Source organism: Callospermophilus lateralis, chromosome 1, assembly GCF_048772815.1.
Source record: "Callospermophilus lateralis isolate mCalLat2 chromosome 1, mCalLat2.hap1, whole genome shotgun sequence".
In the NCBI taxonomy this organism is placed as follows: Eukaryota; Metazoa; Chordata; class Mammalia; order Rodentia; family Sciuridae; genus Callospermophilus; species Callospermophilus lateralis.
Genome location: NC_135305.1, coordinates 120,269,688 through 120,275,687, shown reverse-complemented (window position 1 = coordinate 120,275,687; position 6,000 = coordinate 120,269,688).

The following is a 6,000-nucleotide window of genomic DNA, read 5'->3' as shown; positions in this document are numbered from 1 at the left end:
ACCCCAGGAAATTGAGGAGCTGAGCAGTGTGAGTTCACAAGCCTTGAATGATGAACCGCATAGAAGGTCATTCACATATTGTAAGAGTGTGCTGCCCCCTAAGTCACCAGCAGTTAGATCCCATGCCAAGCCTTGCCCAAAGAGATAGGGACTGTCCCTGAAGCCTTGGGGTAGGACTTTCCATGTCAGCTGATGATACCTAAAGGATGTAGGGTCTTCCATGTGAAGGCAAAGAGCTAATAAGAATCAGGATGGAGGGACGCTATAAAGAAGGCATCTTTAAGATCCAGGACAATAAAGTGAGTGCTCAAAGGGGGGACATGAGAAAGAAGAGTGTCAGGGTTGGGAACCACCAGGTGGATGGGAATAACTGTCTCATTCGTTAGGCGGAGATTCTGGACTAAGTGATGGGCTCCTGAGGCTTTGCATCTTGGCAATATGGGAGTGTTGCAGGTGGAGTCAGTAGGAAAACGGGGTCCCTGGGCAAGTAAGCAGTCTCTAATGGGTTTAAATTGCTCCCTATAGGTTTTGGAGATGGGAAAATGGGGACATAAAGGAAGTTTAGTTTGCAGTTTCAGCTAAATATGTACTGGCTTGTGGTGGGAGGCTATGACCGGCTTGAAGATGTCCCAGTCCTGGAGATCAACTAGATCAGGGGACGATGGCACAGTAGATACTGTCTGGTTATTAGAGAGGGTAAAGATTAGAGGCAGAAGGACATGGGTGGTAGTATTCTCTGGATGTATTTTGGACCATGGCTCCTAGTAATTGGAGAACATCTCTGCCTAGTAGGAGAGGAATCGGACAGGATGGAATGACTAGAAAAGAGTTTGTGAATGGGTGTCCCTTCAGGGCACAGGTCAGCTGAACAGTTCAGTTTGGGGAGGAGGGTTTGCCTTCAATCTCCACAACTGAGACCTTGGAAGAAAACAGAGGCCCAGAGTGGGCAGGCAAGACCGAATAGGTAGCCCCTGTGTCCACAAGGATGGTTGTGGACTTAACCACTACCTGAACTGTTATCCTGGGCTCCGTGAGTGTAATGCGGGTCCTCAAGTCTGGGCTTCTTCAGTCTTTTGTGAACCCCAATAGTTTAAGTGAAGATACCACCTAGCTGGTCATACTCTGATGTAGAGGCACCAAGGAAGGGCCAACCATGGGGCAGTCACACTTCAAATGTTCTGTCTGCTTAGAGATAGTGCATGGCCTGGAAGGAGGGTGTGGCTTTGGGCATTGGTGATTTCAGTGACCTTTGCATCCACATTTGAAGCAAGTACCTGGTGTAGAGGCATGATGGAACCTCCATGGAGCTCTTGCTTGAGCTGTAGGCCTCAGGGCTCTGGTAAGGCCTGGGTTTGAAGTGTTACCTTTTTCTGTAATTGAGCCTACCTAGCTAGTTCAGCTGACTCCTCCTGGACATTATAAACTTTAAAGGCCATTTTCACCAGATATTGGATAGGGTTCTGAGGGTCCTCCTCAGCTTGTTTGAGCTTTTTTCTGATATCATAGGTTGATTGAGCCTGCTAGATGCGGGCTCACTCATGGGGGTAAGGATGGAGGACAGAACAACAGAGATGTCATGCCAAATAAGATCATAAGTCTGGGAGAGGTATTGGAATTTTGAAATATAAATAGAAATGTCAGCAGAGAAGGACCCAAGGTGCTCTTCTATCTGGGAAAGATCTTGAAGTGAGAATGGGACATGTACTGGGCCAATCCCTTCAGCATGAGCCACTTCCCTGAAGGGACAAAGGAACTTTGGGTTATCTGGTAAGAGGGTCTGGTGGGACTGGGTGTGGGCACTGACAGGAGAAAAGAGGGGTGAGTGGGTGGAGATAATCATGGCTTCAGGAGAGGAGGAAGGGGGGGTGAGAGGGATGGAGGGGGAGGGGAACGGTTGTGTCAGTAGAAGAGGTGGGCAGAGGAGCCTTGGCTGCAGGAGAAGAGGGAGTTGTATGGAGCGAGGGAGGAGGAACTGTGGTGGCAGGAGGAGGGCTGGAGGGGTAAGAGGGGTGGCAGGAGCAGATTGGTGTGTATTGGGAGGGGGAAGACAGGTAAGGTAGGGCTGAGAGCAGCTCGGGTGTTTCTGAGGATGTGGAAAGAGAGATTGAAGAACAATGGGAAGGAGTTTGGGATTTTCCTAGCAAGGAAGACTGGAGCAGGAGAACAGATAGAACAGAGAGGAGGACAGAGCAGAGAGTAGAGGGAAGGACAGGATCATATCTCAAAAAGCCTGAATGTTTTTGCCCACTTTCCTGTCCAGCAACAAAAATTGTCCAATTCAGTGAGGGTTTCAAATCAAAGTTCCTTCTGGCGGCCATTGTGACTCATTGTTAAAGTCTGGTTCTTTTTCAAACATTCTCTCTCTTGGGTTCATGTTCTGCCTTAAACCCCTTCAGTCTTTCAGCAGAATTCTCTCAGATTCCATTACTATTTTTAAAAGATTAATGTTTTGCATAGTTTGTCTGGCAAGTTCAAATATTTGGCATCAGTGCCAAGAAAATTATAGAATGTAGGAGGTGTCAGGTTTCCTTGTATTGTGAAATTTCTTGTATTTGTGCTAAATTTGCCCTGCCAATGAGATGGATGTGTCTCCGCTACTTATTTATTTACTTATTTATATATTTTTAATCTAGGATGGAACACAGAGGAGCTTAAGCACTGAGCCAGCCATATCTTCAGCCTTTTTTTTTTTTTCATTTTCATTTTGAGAGAAGCTATCACTAATTTGGATAGGGCATCACTATTTTACAGAGGCTGGATTTGAAATTTCAATCCTCCTACCTCAGCCTCCCATCTTCTGGGATTAAAGGCAGGCACTGCCATGTCCAGTTGTGTCTCACATTTGTTTTGGATCCATTCTTATCATCTGCCTTCTCCTGGTGCAGTCGGCTGAGGATGGTTTGGTGTGTGGTGTTGAGTTTCACTCCAGATGCACTCCATTGCTTCTATTCCTTGTTGCATCTCTAGCTGTGACTAGTGAGGACTGACCCTGGGCATTGAGTTCCACAGTGTGAAGGAGTGGAGTTCTCTGTTTGTCAAGAGAGTGGGGAGCCTCTGGTGTTCCTGTGGTGTGATGTAGACAGAAGTGTCTGTGGGTCATGCCGCTCTACTTCCTCCTGTAGTTGGTAGGGAAGTGCCTACCACTAGAAGAGGTTTTCTTGAGCACTGATGGACATTGGTTTTGTCCCTTAAAATCTCATTTTGGAACAGATATGTGTATGCAATTATCCAGACAGCTCCTCTGAGGAATTGGAATGCTTATGACAGAAAAAAGTTGTGTTTCAGATGCCAATTCTGTGTCCAAAAGAGACTGAAAATGAAAGAGCTGCCAAAAATAGTGGGCCCAATTTGAGGGCCATATTGTTTTGAATATTGGCAATGAACTTCACCTAAATGTCCAAGACTGGTAGAAAATTGAATTGAAAGGGGCTCAGAAGCACCCTGAGGGTGACTATTGGGAGGCAGCTTCCACAGGGAGAGTATAGGTGACTCCTTCAATGTAATTATGTTCTCACCTTTGTCTCCAAAGTAATTCACCAGTTGAGTAAAACAAGAGGAGTTCTTTGGAGACTGTGTGATGCCTGAAGTCTCAATCAACATGGAACACACAAAATATGACTCACACCCGAAAATATAGGTAGGGAAAGAGCTGGGTAGGCAGATAGGAGACTTGCACTCACCAAGGTCAAGTTTCTCCTAACCGAAAGACGACAGTGGAACAGAATACAAAGACCACAGATGCAAGGCTGAGCTTCAAACAAAGGGTGAGACATGTGTTAAAAAGGGATAAACTTCAACACAGTGACCTTAACATGAGGGGAAGAAATGACACATGAAGTGCACATTGTCCCTGAATGCCTTACCAAGAGTGGGCTGGAGGCTTATTTTCATAACCCTTAGATCCTTATAAAACCTGAGACAATTGCCACTCATTGGCAACCCTCTCTTGGCACCCCACCCATGCAGGAGTTCTGCTTTCTTTATATTGTTTTTGTATAATCTGACACTTTGCCCTCACACTTTCACTATTTGTGTCTGTGAAATTCCTTCAATGGATGAACAAGGCAAAGAACGCAGTCAATTCCATGTTGTGCGTCACAAAATAACTGAAGACTATGTCAGAAAACTAGATTGATATGGGAAATGATATTACCTACTGCCCAGCTCCACATCCTGTCTGTCCCCAGAATAGGGCTGCAGTTGAACCCTTATGAGATCATTCAGTCCTCACTAAGAAGAATGTATTCTCCATTTTGAAAATATGAAGACAGCACTCAATGTTCTTTATAGCTGCTGAAACTAATTCTGACCTCCATGCAGGAATTTCCTTCTTCTAGGACAACACCCTCTCCTCAGGACCCTTCTCATACATTCTAGGCAGGAGACTCAATCCTACTTCAGACATAGAAAAGCCAGAGATCAGAAGTGCAACTCATGGATAAGTGGACAGGCCCTCATGAATTTCTCCTAACCACGCACTCACACCTTTCTAACCCTCATTCACCCCATCTGAAGAGGAAGGACACCACCAGAAGATGATTGTCCTGCTCATTCTGGGAATCCATAGTCCCTGGTTAGCTGACAACCCCTCTACAAATCTCACATGTCTGTTCAGGAGACAAGCCCCAGATGGAACATACCAAGCTTTCATGTGTTCAATTACTGTTCCTCTTGACCTTCTCTATCCCTCCCTCAATCCAGGTCAGATTCCTTTCCACCTGGTTACAGATTGGGCTCTCGGTTTCTGATCTCCATCATCAGGTAGATGGTTGGGACTTCAGAGAGCTCCCTCTGCTGGACACTGACTAACTTGGAAAATTCAGGCAGTCATTCAAAGTACCTGGCAGCAGTTTCCTAACTGGCTCAGATCAGGGGGGGATGCTGCCATGCTCAACCGAAAATGCCTCCTTCCCCCTTCTAACCAGCAGAATCTTGACATGTTAAAAATCAAGGCTGAGAAGAGAAAATATGTCTCTTCTAGAAAGAGAAGGATTCGACACCACTCCAGACAAAGGCAATGGGGTAGGTAATGGAGCCAGATGGCTACTGGCAGGAGAAGCTGAATGGGTGAGAGATCCACCTCATGTATTGGTACACTACATGACTTTTGTGGGACTCTCCACCGAGTAGATTGGGCTCCCCAAAGATGTGGAATGCAACCATCACTCCAAAGGAGACCATGTGCCTTGGCCTATAGATGCATTCTTGCAAAATAAAGCATCCCCTTTTCTGGCCTATTCAAAATATTTCTTGAGTTGAAGGGATGCTGGCCCCTGATCTAGTGCTCCAACTATAAGTGTAAAGGGAAGACTCACACTTGCTGTATGAGCTGCCACCTGTGACCCACTTCCTTGGTCTTGAAGGGTCTGCATCATCTGTCATCTGTCACATCCACTAGGGGCCCCACTGTCCACACTTTGCCCTTTCTGAGGTGGCCTCTTCTTTTTGATCCTTTGTGCAGTCTGTGAGTCTTGGGCCAATCACCATCACGAACATCTTAAAAGAGAGTGCAGGCCTGGCATCAGAACACCTGGGCCAGGAAGAACAAGAAAAGAAAACTCACTTTTTTTTGAACCTAGGGAAAATTACTTCAAGGGTATAACATATTCTTGAGGCATTGGTGTCATTCTACTTTGACAGAGGAAGAGTGTCCCCTGAGTACATCTTCCCACTTTCTGGAATTTGGATGGTAATAGAGTGTTTTCTGTGTGAACAAAAAACTTCATCACAGTAGAATACACTAAGATGGTTATTCTGCACCTATTTTATAAATTTCATGAGGGAAAATGAAACGGTCATAACTACTACCAAAAGTGGGGGTGGGGGAATGTAGTGTCCAGGAGCAGCTCTTGGTTGGGTCATCACCTCTAGGATTCCAGCTCTCATTTAGCTTGATTTGGATCACTTCACATTTCTACCAGGACACTTAATTTACTGAGAGCCATATTGCCTGCCTCAGAAGGCTTAATCCTGTGAAGACTTGTGTTGGTGTTCCTTTTA